Source organism: Neophocaena asiaeorientalis, unplaced genomic scaffold, assembly GCF_003031525.2.
Source record: "Neophocaena asiaeorientalis asiaeorientalis breed wild unplaced genomic scaffold, Neophocaena_asiaeorientalis_V1.1 scaffold477, whole genome shotgun sequence".
NCBI classification, from domain to species: Eukaryota; Metazoa; Chordata; class Mammalia; order Artiodactyla; family Phocoenidae; genus Neophocaena; species Neophocaena asiaeorientalis.
This window is the reverse complement of record NW_020172630.1, coordinates 1,444,431-1,463,327: the sequence shown is the minus strand read 5'-3', so window position 1 is coordinate 1,463,327 and position 18,897 is coordinate 1,444,431. Positions and strand designations below refer to the sequence as shown.

At 40.5% G+C, this 18,897-nt stretch overlaps 1 protein-coding gene across 5 annotated transcripts in view; it reads right to left on the bottom strand.

Annotated features, from left to right (window-relative positions):
* Window positions 1–18,897, bottom strand: part of ESRRG (estrogen related receptor gamma) — a 638,184-nt gene that overhangs the window by 572,126 nt on the left and 47,161 nt on the right. Inside the window, exon 1 of one of the 5 annotated variants that reach the window (XM_024739214.1) lies at window positions 8,981–9,175. The exons of the other annotated variants lie outside the window; for them this stretch is intronic. The gene's annotated coding sequence lies outside the window, so the exon portion shown is untranslated. Of the gene's footprint in view, window positions 1–8,980; window positions 9,176–18,897 lie in introns of those variants that run through there. 5 annotated transcript variants of the gene reach the window in all.

The window sequence follows — 18,897 nt, the reverse complement described above, 5'->3', positions numbered from 1 at the left end:
GGGACTGGGGCTGGGGGGTGGGGGGAGAAGTCACCTGCATCCTTTATGAGCCACCCAGGGCGGCTTCCCTTTTCCTGCCCCCTATGGCCTTCATCTTCTTTTGAGGACAAAATCAGAATCTTTGTACCATCCTGAAGCCATATGTACCACACCCACCAAAAAAAAAAAAAAAAAAGACATCACGAGTTGTTTCTTCTAATATTTTCAGGACTGATTTTTCCTCTTCCTAATGTCCTTCCCACTAATGTCATCAGTCCTACCCCACACCAACCCTCTTCCAAGACTGGATTCTCTAAGAGGTAGGAGCGATCCAGATCTAGATGTCAGAAGACTCAATTTTGAGTCTTCTGCTCTCTTTTTAACAAGCTGTGTTAATCTCAAGAAGCCACTTAATCTTGCTAGGTTAACTCAGCTATAAAAGGGAAATGATAATTTGTGACATCATAAACTTTCACTACACAAATATCATGTATTATTAGAAGAAATACTTAAATCTAGAGGGAGTCATTCTGTATGTTATTTCAGTGGACACGGTAAGAAAACAATTGTTTATCAACAAGCACAGTTATTCTCAAGCAGCTTTTCTCAAAGCTGGTCGTATGGTTCCATGACCTTCTAAGGCAAAAGGTCAAAAGCCACCCCTTTTACCGCTTATAATCCTTCCTCTCCACCTCCATCATTTAAACACTGAAAAAGGGTAATTGGACAGTTACCATTTTTTTCCCCAAGAAGGACCCTGGGGTTTTTGCCCAACTAACTTTGGCCTAACTTTAGAGATTCTGCTCAAACTGATTTAGAAGGTGGTCTGACCTTGGCCTTAACCTTGGAAATTACAAAGATTTCACTTTTCCCTCTTTTCACTCTGTCTTGGACTGCCTCTCATTTCTCACACAACAGTCTGGTACCTCCCTTTTTTCCTGGTCCCCTGTACTTACCAAAACCCAATTCTTCAAAACAAACATGCAGAGCAGGAAGTACCTCTTGGAAGGGAACTCCATCTGCTTTACAAACAGAGTGCCAGTCGGACATATCATGGGAGCAGCAGGCAACTCTCTGGGGAAGACACCATAGCATCTGGTGGACCCCAGGAGGCTAAAGCGCAACAAGGCACAGGATTCTCTCCAGTGCCCAGCCTGGATTCTAGGGAAGAAAAGAACGTTGTAAACTATAGCCCGTACATCATTCCTTAAAGACCAGTTGATGGTATTCCAGATTTGAAGGCAAGAGCAAAACCTGCATGAAAGGATCAACCCCTCTTTCCGTTTCCAAGAAAGGCCCTCATTATGTACACAGGTGTGACTTTTCCATCCATGTGTCCCCAAGTTCTTAGAAGTTGATTAAGCGATAACCATACCAATTAGAAGAGATCATCACAGGAAAGAGAAAAGTCTTTTTCTGGAGGGTCAAAAACCAGAGAATGACTTTCACATCTGTCATCAACTACTATGGTCTTAGGGAAATAATGTAACCTCTGCATAACTCATTTTCTTCCTCTGTAAAATTGGGAATACAAGGTGACTGACATAGCTCACAAGTTTTTTTTTTTTTGAAAATCCACTCAATAAGAGAAGTAAAAACGAATTTTAAATAAAAAGCATTAAATATCTAATAACACTTTTAAACACCTAGTCTTCTGAATATAGATTAATCTAACTTATGTCTATAGTTGCAGAACCACAACAGGACTTTAGAAAATCTCCACGTTAATGTCTATAAAAGCTAAAAGACAGTTCTAATATTATTTGTCTCTGTGTCAGTGTACCTATACTTCTCTCTCTTTATGAGTCTATATCATTGTATGAATCTTTATGTCTCAAAAGGCGGCAAAATGTAGCAGAAAAATGCACTGGATTTAAAGGCAAAATACCATAGTGTAAATCCCCAATCCATTATTTCTGGTTGTGCTGTTTTGGACAAAAGGAGGTCTAAAATGAGGAAGGTGATTCCAGACCATCTACCTCCGTGACTGCTTGAATGTTAAATGACAGGCATGTACTTACGCCACTGTGTGTCTGTCTCTCTCTCTCTTTCACTCTCCTCTTTCTCCTTTTCTTTCTCCTCCTCATTATTCATTATCCTTTTCCACCTCTGTCTCTTATCTCTTCCTGTCCTTAAAAATCAAATTAAAGTATATTTCCAGATTTTTCTGATTATCGAGTAAATAAATTAAATTGCTTTTTACTGTGATCATCTTCCCTGTTTCTAGTTTGAGTCTTCTGAATGTCCTAGAAGAAAGCCATTTCATGATTCTTGGGTCTCTTTCATTCCAGAAAATACACTTTTCCCACCACCTCTGCAAACTGTCTCCAACTTAGTGAGCAGTGTAGGGGAGATACGTAAAGAAGATTTTAAACTGGAGGCTCTTCTCTGTCACTCACTAGCTGGGCAAGTTCTATCACCTCTTACAGGCTCTATTTTCTCATTTGTAAGATGGAGGTAACTATTTCGTAAGAATAATGGGAGAATTAAATCAATTAAGATACCGTTTAAAACACATGACATAATGCCTTTTTCAACGGTTAAGTACATGATAAAGGCAGCTTGTACTGTGTGAAAACTAAAACACAGTTTTATGTATTAATGATACCATGGTTAACATTAAAAATGACAATTTTCAGAGGGAAAAATTCTCAAGGTAGGACGCTGCCCCATCAGATAGCTTGGAGACAAAAACGTCTAAAAATTGCTAACACTAGGGCTTCCCTGGTGATGCAGTGGTTAAGAACCCGCCTGCCAACGCAGGGGACACGGGTTCCATCCCTGTTCCTGAAAGATCCCACATGCCACGGAGCAACTAAGCCCGTGCGCCACAACTACTGAGCCTGCGCTCTAGAGAGCCCGCGAGCAACAACTACTGAGCCAGTGTGCCACAACTACTGAAGCCCGTGCGCCTAGAGCTCGTGCTCTGCAACAAGAGAAGCCACCGCAACGAGAAGCCCGTGCACCGCAACGAAGAGTAGCCCCCGCTCGCCACAACTAGAGAAAGCCCGCACACAGCAATAAAGACCCAACACAGCCAAAAATAAATAATATTAAAAAAAATAATTGCTAACACTTACTGTGTGCCAGACATTTTTCTTAGTACTTTTCATGTGTTAATTCGTTTAATCCTCACAACAACAGTATGAGGTGGGCACCACTATGACTCCAATTAAAGATGAGGGAATAGAGACTAAGAGTGGTTCAGTTACTTCCGTAGGTCATCACAGCTCGTGAGTGGTTGAACCAGAATTCAAACCCATGTATTCAATAGTTCCAGGTCTGGGATGTAAAGCACCTTTCAAAATCATGTTTCTCCAGGAAAGACGGCATCTTCTAGACCAACTGGTATTTTGCCAGTAATTTGTTACCAGTAACAAAGTACTAAAGTCTGCCGATGATTTTCTTTTTAATTTAAATGAGTGTAGATGCACTTCTAATGGCACCAACTCTTACTCACCCACATTTTGACTTCCTCTCTAGTGTGGGAAAGAAAGCAGTGCAATCCAGACTAAAGCTCTGGGGACTCGTGTATAGTCCTGGGCTCATCTGTGGTATGTACACCTCAGCGATCAGCATCTGTCATCACCACCACCACCATGATCATCACCACCATCGTGTTATTATTTATTGATCATCCTATACCAGGCACGCAGTAATTCTTCACGTACGTTTCTCTGTGTGTGTTAAAGCAGAAGAAAAAGGTTGAAAACCATTGAGCTACTCTATTCCAGATGCCTTCCTAAAGCCTTTCCTCATAATTCTACCCTACACGAAGACTCTACCACCAACCTTGAAAAAAAAAAGAAGAATGACGATAATATTTACTGATATCTATCTTGTGTCAAGAATAAGCTTAGGTACCTTCCACATGTAATCTTATTTAATCCACACAACAAACCTAAACTATAAGCATTATTTTTATTGCTTAGTTATCACCATTGATTAATTATTCTGATCTCAATTTTACAGTGAGGAAAACCACAGCTCAGATGGCTTGGTATCTTTCCCAAGGCTCACAGAGCTTCTAAATTATGGCTTCAGGGTTAGAACGAGACCTATATGACTCTTTTGAGCAATCTCTTTAAGATAGTCTTACTATTCCCTAAACCGGATTTTTTTTTCCCAATGTGATATTCACTGAAAGGCAGGAGCCCTCAAAAGAGTGCCATCCTGGGAGTCAGACACCCCAAGTTCTAGCCCTGGTTGTACAACTCATAAGTTGTGTGACTTTGGACAAGTCATTCATCCACCTAATTTTTTTTTTTTTTTTTTGTCACACCACATGCAACATGTGAGATCTTAGTTCCCCAACCAGGGATCGAACCCCACATGCAACATGTGAGATCTTAGTTCCCCAACCAGGGATCGAACCCACACCCTCAGCAGTGGAAGCGTGGAGCCCTAACCACTGGACAGCCAGGGAAGTCCCCATTCATCCATTTAAAATGAACAGTTTCCAGCTCTAATTCTACACTCTCTGATCTCCCCAAAATAGATACCAGACACCCATCCTCACTCATATGATATCGGATTCTAATCTCAGGCTTTCTCTCTGCCCTTTGAAGAGAAGATTACAGAGAGGGGCCCGCTGCATGAGTGCACTTGTTGACCAGGCCATCAGACGAGGGTGGTTAAAGAGAAAGTTGGCTGGGAAGTGTGAGAAAGTCATCCACCTTGCAGCTGTCCCGGCCTGAACACTACCATGGATAAACAAGAGCCCCTCTCTAGAGATTCCTGCTGGCACCTTGTCTTCATTCCTTTCTGGAAAAAAAAAAAAAAATTCATATCCCTGTGAAGAATGTATTGCCTTCGACACGCAACTGCCAAAACCCCAACTGTAGGCAAAACCCATCTGACAAAATCCCTTAACTGCTTTGATTCCGATCTTAAAGGAGATTAGTTGTTGGAAGGTCACAGAGAAACCAACCTACTGCACATTGCAGCCTGGGGTTTCAAAGCTCTCACTACTAAGGGGATCTCCATACCCCATGCCCCTTCCCTCCATGCCGTTTAATCAATGAATCAACAAATAGCTACCGAACGAGGCTTCCCTGGAGTCTGCAGGTCACTTCAGATGTGCTTCTCCAGTTCAATAGCGGGAGAAAGAAAAACAGATTTTTCTGACTCTTCTTAAAGTTTCCATTTATAAAACCAGGACTAACATAAAAAGACTGTGGGTCTCCTCTCCCTCTTTTTCTGTTCCCTGAACCCTTCTGATTCACAAAGAAAAAGTAAATGCTATAGAGTTGAGAGAATATACAAGAGATAAAAGGAGGGCAGGAGAGAAGGAAGGAAGGAGGGAGGGAAGGAAGGAAAGAGGGAGGGAAGGGAGAGAGAAAGGAAGGAGAGAATCAGAACCTTAGATTTCAGGAAGGTCAAAGGACACAGTAAACATGTAGACAATCCTCTCAAGATAAACCATAATGGAAAAGAATATGAAAAAACCGTAATGGAAAGAATATGATAAACCGTAATGGAAAAGAATATGTATGTCATAACTGAATCCCTTTGCTATATGCAGAAATTAACACAACATGGTAAGTAACTATACTTCAATAAAATTTTTTAAAAAAGAAATGTCTCTTTGGTAGTGTCTAATTAGCTAGCCTGTTAATTATTACTGCTCTTTAGTAGATATGATTATCATTGAGAACTAGTTACCACTAGTTTTAAGCTTGTAGGATGTAAGCTTGTACGATGTGATGATGAATATCTTATACCTCTAGGTGTTTTTCTGCTCTCAACTCTAGCAATAGGATCATAGATAAAATGTGCATGTTACCGCAATAGCCATAGTTACTAGAAATCATAAATACAAAACAATTAATTGGTTTTCCTGCATAACTTGCATGAAAATGAAAAAATACATGGCAAAAAGATACTACTTTAGGCTTTTAGCAAATGTTATATAAAAACACTACACTAGGCTACAAACTAAATCACCATCTCCCGAGTGATGCCCAGTTACTGCGTGTACCAACCGTCACTAGAACAGGACCAACCCATGATGTGAATCTTGTCTTTTTCTGACCCAGCATTTAGAGCAGGATTCTACTTCCCCAAATGTTTCCTCGGTCAAAAATAATAATGAAACTAGGAACAGCTTATGAAGCACTTACTATATGCCAGACGTGGTGGGAAACAGTAATACTTTCTATGCATTAGCTCAGTTAACGCTTTCACCCACCCGCTGGTGTGCATTACCCTGCTCAATCTACAGATGACAAGGTGGCAGCTCAGAGAGATGGTCACTTTGCTCAAAATCTTAAGCATAACGAGGTCCAGAGCAAAGACTCTAACCCACGTCTGACTCCACCGTTTGTGCTTCTAACCACCTTGTAGTTGATACTTTATTCCTGTTCTTCAACGTGGAGAATCAAGGCTGGGAAAAGTAAAAATAATGTATTTTATTATCATTTACCCAAAACCTCACCTGGACTTGGTGTTCCCCTGTCAGCTTCAAATTGCTCCTCCCTGGCCCCCAACATGAATGACTACAGTTTCTTCTTTTGTTTCTTTTTGATAAGCAAAGCTAATATTAGAATAGCTAACAAACCATGCGACCACAGACAACTAAAACATTCTGAAGAATTCTTCAGTCTAAGCATGCGATGAGGCACTCCAACATCTTAAAAATCTCATTTAAAAAAAAAAAAGCTTAAATATAAGTACTACGTTAACACTCACAGGTACAAACAAAGAGTCCACTAGATAAAACTCCTGAGTGTATACAGAGAAGGCTGATGCTCGGATCTTACTGAGCTTCTACATTACAACCCCCATGCTTTTTTCATGTGCCGATGGGGCCTATCGTAGTGAAGGTATTAATAGAAAAATAAACGCCCCAAATTCTTTTATTCAGTATGACATCTATATGTGTACAATCACGCATCTATTCAGAAGTTCCTGCATGGTAAAAGGAGGTGAGATATAAACACAGCATGATCTTTTGTTCCAAGATGATACGATGATTTCGACCATCTGTGCGCAGAAGGTGGTATGGCTCAAGAGACCAGTTCAGGTCTGTTTCACCTTGACACACAACACATATAGAGACAGACCTTTGCTCAAGGTGCCTGGGGTTGTCTGCGACAGTGACTCTGAGCCCCTTCACTCGTGCACACTAGGTACCAACTAGGGACCACCCTCCAAATCTGGCTTCTAAGCGCCCCTTTTTCTCCCAGACTCTGAAGACTAGAGTTTCTTCTTTCATTTCCTTTGACTAAGCACAGCTGGGATCAGTACCAAACAAGCCATGAGGGTAGCACTTGACACAGGTACAGTGTGCTAATGTTTCTTGGTTGAAGGCACGTTTACGAACGCTACAGTCATTTTCGCACACGGAAACCATTTCTACCAGAGAAATGCAAATCGTATTGTAAAAGCTCGTCCTTGTAGAACTCAGCAAAGGTCTGCGTGGATGCAAACCTAGAGGTTAGACACAGCACTTCTCCCGGTATCTGCGTGTGTTCATTACCATATTGCAGGAGTTGCTTCTAAAGCCAATAAGAGTTTTCAGAAACACCGAGGTTACGAAATAATCCAGAGGCTTCAGAAGGCAGAGAAAAGACAGTTGCATCCCGTAAAAGCTAAGGGACAAAATGACCTATTCCTCTTACATCAAAGCTTGAGGACTTCTAGAACACAATTAGCATGACCTTCCATGAAGGAAGCCCAGGAAGACGCAGATGTCCTTCTGGTTTCTAAAAAGGAAGGTACTTACCGTGAAAATCCACCAGTCACCACACTTTGCCCAGAATTACCCTGGCCACCCTTCTCCACGGAAGCAGAGCATGGGACCTGCCAAGTCTGTGGAGACATCTACTTGGGTGGGTTGGGAATAGGCGAGGTGGGGGAGAAAAGACAGACTTTCCCTTTAAAACTGAACAGAAGCTGATACCACATCACATGACCTTTTACCGTAATTTCTATTAAAATCATTTCATGTCTGGTTGCCTCTGCTCTCCTGGCTCATTTGTATTGTTTACAACAAGTCATTGCACTGGCAGTGAGTGGTGGCTGAATCCATGGTTACCCGTTTTTACATCCACTAGTTAAATGGAATGCAGCTCTGCTGTGGGTTTCAGGGAACCAGCTCTTAAGAAACCACAGTCCAGCTATCAATCAGCCTAATCTGAGAGAAATTAATCTTATAAACCTAAGTATTGGTACATATTAAAAATTGATAGCAAGGGGGCACGAGCTTTTACTGGTTGGAGTTATGAAAGTGGACAAGCTGACATCTGACTTAGAGCCTCAGAGTATTCAGTCTGTGGTCTCCATCTGACAGCCATTCACGTTGTGCAGCTAAACAGCTTTCAAGGGTAATACGACCACCCTTTAAAACAAACCCACCCACCCCCTCCCAAATTCTGTGAGCGTTTCTTTCACTGGTTGTTCTTAGGATCCAGAGAGTGGCTAAACACAGGTTTAACCAGACTGCAATCTAGCAAAGTAACTTAAACGGATACACACACGCCAGTAAAACATCACACAGACAGCACTGGGTAGGATTCAATTAAGACAAAACCTCAGCGGAATGCTCTTTATGAGTAAATGAAAACTGCAAACTAATATGTTTTATTGAGAGCGAGAACGGTCCAAATTCATTCTACTGTCCATGAATTTAGGTGGTTAATTCTTTTAAAAGCATTCCCCAAAGCAAACTTGTTTCTCAAGATGCACATGCCCAGCAATTATCATTCCTAATCAAAATTTAGAAGTTTTATAGTTTAATGCCCACCATCACCATCCCACAAGTCACATCTCCATGCTAAATGAGAACAGCAAATAGTTAAAGCTAACATATTACATACAACCCCATCTACTGCAAAGTCACTGTATCAGAAGCTAGAATTGATTTGTTTTCTCAGAACGAATTGAAAATGAATGTAACAAAACGTCGGAAAAATCCCTCTTGCCCTGCTAATCGGATATTGTATAATGGTTGATTGCAGCTCTGCCCTGTCCTCTTGCTGCCTAAATCATACATACTTACACGTTCTGGGTTCTTCCAAGAGTTTGGTGCAGTTTCAAGGACAAATGTCTTAAGGAAGCCTCTCTACTGTGCAGCAGGGAGCCTAGCTCGGATCTGATGACAAGAGCACGGTGCTCAATCTGACAACAGAGAAGGAAAGTTCCTGCGTGGAGAGGAGGTCTTGGAAAGTCTCGGGGTTAAAAAGGCTGCTTTAAATGTGCTGGTTGATCTGCTCCCTGGTTGTGTATACACAGTAGCAGCTGATCTGTGTTTGCAGCCCTGCAGAAAGGAACCTTTACTGAAAACCAATGGCATCACATTTCAGCGGAGCTCGTGCCAAGGGCTGGAGAGCAGAGCCACCTTTGACAACTTCACACAGTTCAACCCAGCAGACTTACCACAGATCGGGGAGGAGCATGGAAAGCATCGCCCCTCCCACCCCACCCCAGGTTTCATCTCGACTATATTAGCGCAGTTCCTGGGAAACTAAACATTGTTACTGGCTGGACTCTGCTAAGAGTGCAAGGTATTCTCTGGACTTACGTTAAATATAGTCCCTAATCTCTGCTGTCCTGACCTCCTATGTACTGTATTTTCACAGAATTTTAAAAAAATGAATCCCAATTTTTAAAATGCATTCCCCTCAATTTCTTATACAAACCTTCAGATCCACAGTGGGTTAATACTAGTCCTGTGTTGAGTATTTCAGGCTCCCTGGACATTGCTCACAAATAAACAGAGGAAAAACTAACATAGGATTGGGGATGGGGGTACCTAGTTCTCTATTCTGCTTTCCGAATTCAGAGGCTGGAGTTTTCAAATTCCTGTTTGGTTGGGGGCCATCTGATTACTGTTGATTCTAAACTAGGCACAACTGTAAAATTTCACTCCAGTAGAACCCACTGATCGAATAAGGCTGGTGGGATGTTAGGGGCAGGCAAGCCATGCAGAACGTGAATATGCTGTTTGGTATTGGCATCACCTTCTTTACCACCTGATCATGGAGGAGAATGGAAATTCCAGACCTTGCCAACTCTGAGAGGCAAAGTTAAGAGAGTGTACGAGACAGAGGGGGTTCGGAGACTTGGTGCGGGTTGCCGGAGAAAACTTAATCCAAGTCACTGGTTAACCACTTCAGCATCTGTGTGTGCCTCACTGCCCCTCCTCTCCCTTCTGTCCCAATGACAAGTCTAGGTAATGGTATATTATGCGGTATTTTCTCACGATTGTGCATCTTACTTCAAAGGGTAGAAATCAGGACTGACAGTTCAACAAAAGGCCACGTTACATGTGTCAGGCAGTACAGGGAAGTATTCTCCTACTTCTCTGAAAGCTGGCCCATGAGCTGCCTGGGCAACTGGTAAGTTATCCAAGGCCTTTGCTTTTCATTTTGCCCACACTAAGGTTCAGGTGTAATGATAATTTCCGACCCTGTAGTGTAATGATAGCTTCCTAACCTGACCCTACTACTTTCTACCTACATGAGATTGGAGTTGCTTAAAATCTCTGAACTTCTGTTTCCTCATCTATGAAATGGAGACAATATATATCTACCATACAAGATTATTGGGAAGATTTAAAGAATAACAGAGGTCAAGGGCTGTCCCCAGTGCCTGACATGCATGCATTTGCCAACATTTACTGAGCCCCCTCTCAGAACCAGGCCCAGTGCCAGACTCGGGGGTACAAGGTCAGCTGAGACACGGCCCCTACTCTCAAGTGCAATGCTATCAGTGTCCTCCCTCCCCCCGCTCCTGGAATTTGTGTAATCTCTATTATAAAGCACAAAAACAATTTCAAATACTTGGTCTCATTTGATTCTCATGACAATCCTAGGAGACAGATGAAACTATGCCCAATTTGTAAATGGTAAAACTATGGCTTAAAGAGGAGAGTCACACAGCCAGTAAACGATAGCCTGAACCTCAACCCAAGCTCTGACTCTGTCGCAATACATATGACTCTGTCACATAGCATTCATTTTCTGCACCATTCTATACTGTACTGTTATCTTAATAGTTTAATGTGCGTTATATTTCCCTAAAGATAGTGTAATTCCCTTAAAGAGAGGAACTATATCTTAAAATTACTTTGTATTCTCTAACAGACCTAACCTGATGCTAAACACATTATGTGTTTAATAAATTTTCCTAAATGTAAAAGAAACTCAAGCTGGGTCCATTTTACTCTCTATGATCCATCTCATAAGAAGCTACAGCTTCTCAACAAAGAGTGGTTTGGAGGTTATTTGTGGCCTTCCAGAGTTCATGCTAGGTTTTCAGTTACTTTCAAATAGTTACACACATATCAAAGTTTTTAACACTGACTCATAACTAAATCACCCAAATATTGTTTTCTCCATTTGGTTAGCATATATTCTATATGTTGAGGACTAATGAATTTTGGTAAGAGCCATTGAACATTTACTTTTAGATTCAAACTTGATCTCAAGACATCTCTTGATTTCCAGGTTCACTTCAGTTTCTAGGTTTGACAGATCACAAAGTATAGAAGTCTGTTGATCATTATCTTGTGAATTAGAGCAGAGCACAGGACCAACCTCAGGTAAAGTCCAAGCAGATTTTTGAATCTGCTTTTTCAAGATATATTGTCTAAACAAACAGCCCAAATTTCTTGAATACCTCTTGATCTACTGCTTCACTTCAGGCTTTGAAGTGTAGGCCATTTCTGATGGAAGAATTGGCTAAACATTTATCAGTGAACCCTACATAAAAATAAAAATATTCTTGAGAGATCTGTATAGAATTTAGAATTTGGAGTTCAGCTGATGTATTGCATTAGTTAGTTCTGTTATAGCCTGGAAATCTTTTTTTAAATGGAATTTATATTATTATTAATTAGTATTTACTGCCAAACCATGATTCCTTCAGCCTTAACAAAAATCCAGGAAGTTTAGATGAATATCAGCGTCCTGGCAAAAGTGGGAATGACAGGCAATGTTTGAGACAAAGAAAACAATTATTGGATACATTGTTTTTGTTTCCAAAGTCATTCACTTGTGTATTAGACAAGCTGTGGCCAACTGTAAAGCAAGTAAATATGTTCCTGTGCACTGGCATAGCATACATTAGAATTATCAGTCTCGCTCTATTCAACCGGCCAGCTGCATACTACCTCCTCCTTCCTCCCTAAATAAAAGACTATGTAATGAACCCACCACAGTTCTTGGGCCACAATGGACAAGAAACATGCCCACCAAAGACCACTCTGGAGCTAAACGAATTGGCCTAAGCCTTTGACACACCTGGTCAGCATGGAGAACTGCTTGACCCAATGACTTTTCCTCACCACCTAAAACTAGGTAGAACTTCCACGTACTTTTATACACGAGTCTCACTCAACTCTCACAACCATCTTGGAAGCACATGCTTTTCTTATTTACACGTTTACCGATAAGACAAATTCAGAGAACTTAATAATTTCGCAAGATCAAAACAGGCAATGAGTGGCCTAGCAAAAATTTCAAAATGGATGCTCAAACTCTAATTCCAATGTTTTTCCACATAACTCACATACTGTACTTTCTCTTCAGGAAGAATATGCATGCCTTAGCTTCCCTCTTTTGCCTTTTGGTTTCCCAACCTACTGATCAGTTAAATGCAAACCAAGCCATCCATCTCTCTCTCTCTCTCTCTCTCTCTCATTCATACACACACCCACACACCACACATACCCCCATATGCCTCTTTTCTACCTTCAACCACCTTCCATCTTTTCTTCTCTCACATCTTGACCAATCACTTCAGAGCATAATTTTTTCTCTCTGTTTTTTCTCACTCTCTCACTTTTCAATACTGGTTGTCAAAAAACAAATCTTATTACAGGTGAGGAACTTAGGAGTACTGCTAATGTTACACTATGCCCAGGGAAAGAAATACTTTGCAGCCAGTCTCTAAAAATCCTGGAAGTTTCTAAAAATCCCTTGCATAAAATATTAAAAAAAAAATCCCTTTCAGATACTCTGCAATAGTTTCCACCTATCTTTTTAACTTCCATTTATATGTGTATTCTCTTAAACATCAACCCTCCAGAATTTAGATAAATGATAAACTATCATCAGTTTTATGGCTTTTCTGTTACGTTTATCACTTGTTTCATAACAGAACTGTTTTTCACATTTTTTTCTCAACGATATACAATAATTCACCTCAGTAAGTAACATAAGCTTTTATGGTTTAGCCTAGAAAAATCATCTGCATTTAAGATTATTTTCTGTGAAAAAAAAGTATATATCTAATAATTAGTCTATAAATGAAAAATTTCAGTGTAAACTTGAGTGGCTAAATTTCATGAGGCTTTCATTTCAACCCCCTGAACCGGAGCTTACTTACTACTCTACACACTAATATCTCCAGTCATGGCATAAGGCCATACTTATGTAAATAATTAGCTTATAGAATAGAAATAAACAGGAGTATGATTAATTGGTTTATTCATTATTAATCAATCACTTAATTCAGAATCACTGGAGACCATCAAGTCATATCCCTTCATTTCAGAAATAAAAAAACAGGGCTTCCCTGGTGGTGCAGTGGTTGAGAGTCCGCCTGCCGATGCAGGGGACACGGGTTCGGGCCCCAGTCCGGGAGGATCCCACATGCCGCAGAGCGGCTGGGGCCGTGAGCCATGGCCGTTGAGCCTGCGCGTCCGGAGCCTGTGCTCCGCAACGGGAGAGGCCACAACAGTGAGAGGCCCGCGTATCGCAAAAAAAAAAAAAAGGAAGGAAGAAACAAAGGGTCACGGTTCTCGGATGAAGAGGGCAACCAGATCATAGTATAAACTCTGCTCAGGACCATTTTGACTGTCCCTGAGCTGAAGATCGATGTTCAGTAATGTACACATTAGCTAAAAAACACAAATTTCTAACTTTGATGGATCCAAAGGGTGCTCCGGTGTTTTGTCCCATTGTTTCAACCTTTGGAAAATAAATGTTCACCCTAAATAGAACATGGATTTCTAATAACTGAATTAAACTGTTCATCTAAATAGCCAACTTTGGATTTCTCTCCACACATAATAACTTGGAAAAATATATAGCCTGTGTTTACTAGAGCACTATAGCCACAGTCTCTAAGAAGAGCTATAACTCACTAACAATTTTCCTGATTTATGTTTGAAAACATACAGGGCATGAAATGATTTCAGCAACCTTACATTTTCCTCAAGAACACTGGTAGGCAGAAGACAGATTCTAAAAATCCTGTTGGATTGCTTGTTACAGCTCCTTTTTTAATAGAAATGTGTCATAAGCAATTATACATGCCCCACAAAAAAAAAAAAAAAAAAGCATCATTAGCTTTTTCTCCATTAAGAAAGGAAAAAAGAAAAAAGGAAGGAAGAGGAGGGAAAGAGGAAGGGAGAAAGGAAAGGAAAGAGAAAGAAAACTCTGATAAAAGAATCTATTTTCATATTATGTTTACCTGATTGCCTTCTTGAGTAAGAAAATGCAATAGATATTCTTCCAAAGAACAGCTTATAGATAACGTATGGTTATAAACTGTAACACACTATACAAATGTTAGTTATTTCTGTTGTTAGTATTTAACATATATGGAAATTTACCTCACAATCTATAATTGTGCTAATGAAAACAAGTATTTGTGAATATGATATTGGTCATAAAATCAGCCTTATTAATCTAATATATCTTAGAGTGAGGTCAAATTGAAATGGGTCACTCTGGTAACACAGATATCTGGAAACACTGTTTATCCTACCACATATGTATCAGACTAGGAGTACAAAAGTTTTGCTGTGCTTCATATGAAGCTAGCATTCTGAATTTGAATCTTCCGAACAGTAAAAGATCACTGTGTCAGATATGCATATTTGCCAAGCTAAAAACAAAAATTCATTTGTGTAAGGAAAATAAAACAAGCGCATTCATTAATTAGCATCCTTTAAAGGGTCCTATCCAGGTTATTTATTTTAGCAGATGGGTCACCTGAAACAGCTATAAGTGTCCCTAAGTAAATAAAATAGCTTTGATTCTCCAGGGTCTTGCATTTTATCACAGGAATTCTAAACACATTTAACCCTCTTTTGGGGTAACTATGATCATTCCTTTGTTTCCACGAACAAAGCATCTTTCGTAATAGAAGTATAAACAGAGGCCTGATTTAAAACTATCAATGATTCTTCTTCACAACCACAGGAATTATCGAGCATAATGGTATAAATACATTATAAAATACTGTACATGGTGTACATATCAGAGGGAGAATGGGAAGTGGGATTTACACCCAATACGATGCAGTAAGTCACCTAAGGGAGGAGTGGGCCTTCACAATTAGAAATCATTCAGGGTTGAGTAAATGAATGGCATCTAATTGCCAAGGAAAAGAAAACTGTCCTAGCTATGTGATAAAGACACACAGGGTCTTAGCATCATCACAATGTCTACTTAGGGAACTTTTATTTAATGATTTGCAAAGATATTCCCAGTTACCTGAATCTGAAGATCCCAAATCAATAGGTTGTGTGTCTATATTCTATTTCAAAAGACTGAATTACTTTCTGCAATCATCTCTCAAAAGAAGGCCTCACAGGATCCGGCTCTCCTTTTTGGCCACCACTACCACTGATTTCAATACAAAATACTCTTACAAATTAGGTTCAAAATAATCAAAAGAAGATGGTTCCAGAGAAAGATCCTTCAACTTTCCTACAGCACCTGCCCCCATCTGCTAACCTGAGAGCATAAGAAGTACATAGAACGCCTATGTAATTCCCTCCTCTGATTCCTAAGGCCCGCTTACTCTACTGGAATGGTAATGCTAACCTTAAAACTAAATTGCAAAGCAGAATTATTTCACAGCTTTTAAAAAGTGACAAGAGAAAATTTCTTTGTTGGCACAAGAGGTACGTTATTTTGACTTTATAGAGATATTTTCAGTGAATTTCAAAAAATCACAGTACTACGAAACTCAGTCATCGTTTCTTCGAAACGACAGATTCTGTTGTTCAAGGAAAAATTTGCAGTTGGTTTCCTCATACCAGTGGTTCAACGGAAGGATTCACCAACTGCTCCCTGGAGGAAACAGATCTGCATTTAAATGGAGATATAGTGTTTCCAAATGCACAGTACCTAGAAGGCAGATACTGTCAAGGTTTCTTAGTGAGACTAACTCAAATTGTATTAGGTACGTTTCGAGGCTGTAGCTCTCTCCATCGCATAGGGCTCCGTCTGTTTCCATAACTTTTCTTTTTCCTCTGTGCATTCTTTGTAGTATTTGTCCCAAGAAGTTAAAATTAAACCTTTCTCCACTGCAAAGTCCCCGCACTAGCAGCCAGCCATTACTACTGTACACATCATTTCTGATGTGTACAGAAAAAGACCACAGAAGATAGGTTGGCCAGAAATGTTAAATAATTGAAAAGTATAATGGCTTAATAGAGGAGTAGGCTTAGTTGACAATGCAGCCAATTTAAAGCCATAAAGATACTGTGTAAGAATGTTAGCTTGTGGTTGACCATCACATAGCCTATCTATTATTCAAAAGTATCTCAACATTGTTTTTCTTCATTAACGTGGTTTTTGGCATTTCCCTCAAAATCCTTCTGTTCCCACAGTTTTCCAACAATTTTGAAACAAATACAAAATTCCTACTTTATGTCATAAATTCCCCTCACTGGGATAATGAGATCTCCAGTGTCTAATTGAAACCAATTTATAGATCAACCTGCAAGGCATACTTTAACTTCCTCGGATGTGATTTGTTTTGCATTGAACACAGTCAAGCATGCCTGCTGTTGAAAAATAAACAAATAAAACAGGGCTAAAGCTACTTGCATGGACACATCCGCAAACAAAGGAGAACCTCATAAATAACCTCCTTTCCTGTGACACAGTAATCCAGGGATTTGTCTATATTAGCAAATGTCATTGGGGCCTAAGGAAAGTTTTGCCTTGAGTGTTCAGCTAAGGTGCATAGCAAGTCCGTGAAGGAGAAAAAAAAGACACACTTAGGATCAATTTCAAACATAAGCCCATTACCTCTGGCAGGCTCTTGTGAAAATTCTAGCTGCTTCTGAAATGTCCCTGTAAACAAGGTTGCTGAGAACAGCCCCAGTTAGTCTTCTCAGCAACACTTTCCCTCCCAGCCCTTCCACTGCCTGCCAACGAGGTTAGTTATACCTCATCTTGCTGCCCTGCCATTCTCATGCTAATTCAAATTCAGAACTCAAAATGAGAGAGGAAATATCTTCCAGATCACTTAATATTGAAATCCTGTTGCAGTAATAAGTGGTGCTCAGTTGGAGATGGGAACGTGGAACTCTCTTGGTAACCGTTTAATTTCTGGAAAAATTGTACAGAATAAATTGAGTGGCACAGACATGGAAACCAAATGGATTGATCTGCTCTCTGTTGTTAAAGCACCACCCATCAGAAGGTCTCTTTGCTCCCTTGGCAATCTCCCCTTCAAAAAGACCAGCAGGTTTCCGTATACATCATGCACAAAGATTTAAATGCTATTTTGATTTATTAAAGAAAAGAAATGATCTTATATCTACATTCATCTCCCCAGTCAACGGATAGTTCTGTGCATTATATGATACCATTCTCAATATACACACTTCTAATTCTCTATAACATGAAAGAGTTATGAGAATTGTTTTAGTAAAAACAACAAAGCCATGCTTGACAGACAAATCTATATCTGAAAGATCACATAGGCCTGTTTCATGATATACTCAACTCTTTTTGTATTTGAAGGAAAAGAAACCCTACCACGTGACTCCATCTCCATCCATGATTTCAAGTACCTTCCTCAGCTCAGATTTGAGAACTGTTCAAATTTCCCTCTCTTGCCCACAAGGACAGAAAACTGTTTTCTCAGGTTGGTTAACTCATTTTGATAACATCAAATCTACTGGACAGGGAAAAAAAAAAAACAAACAAACCCTGACACCTCTCCCCCACTCCCCAATCCCATCCCCTGCCTTCCCTGGGAGAACATTTCTTCCTCTTTTCTGTTGCCTGCTGCTTCTGAATTTGGGCATTTTCCAAACACACTCCCTTATCTGGTCTTTGGGCAGCGTGAGAAACAAAAGAGAGTCTCTCTTCAAAACTAAACCAAGTCATTCAGCTGCTCGCAACACTTCAAAACATCCCCAGGTCTCTTGCTCTTGACTTAAAGTATTAAGCAGGAGTGTTTTGAAAAGAGTAGGAAGTCATATGTGGACCTAACAGCTGCACTTAACTCACATGCTGAGAATTTCTTTCTTTTTTCTCTTTTTTCTTTTCTTTTCTTTTCTTTTTTTTTTTAAATCGAGGGAGAGAAGGTGTTATTTTCAACACTGCCCTCTGGTTTAGAGTAGAAAAATCCTGTGCTTTCTGTGTCTGCCTGTGTCTTTTTGTGTGGCCACTGGTCCTGGTACTACAATACCAACACACAGCAAACAAGCCTCCCTAGCTGAAGCCAACCCATGTGGCAGTTCACAACATAACCCAAGCAAGCACAAGAAGTAAACACAGACATAATCATTCCACAGCAGTGAGGCATGCGAGGGGTTTCTCCAGGCCCTTCCGGACTTTTCCAGAATTGTTCATTAAGATTCTGAATGGGGGAGGGGTGCAGCTAGGAAAAGGTTGCCAGAAGGGAAGAGAATGGGAGGAGAGAGCTTTGCCTTCGGTGTCTTTCTCTCTCTGAGAACCTCCCATCACCAAGCATGGGGTGGGGGGGAGGGTCTATCCGACACGCATCGGACAGACTTGAGGGGTGGAAGGGGGTAGGTAGGTGGTTTGAAATACTTAAAATGACACGACGGTCGGGTGACCTCCGTGTAACTTCAGAGACTCCCACGGAAGGTGAACGGGTTGGGGAGACAGGGAATGAGGCGTAGAGGACAGGCAGGAGACACCTAGGACTACGGCAGCAGCAAGCACCAGAAGGATTTGCCAGCCCACGACAGCG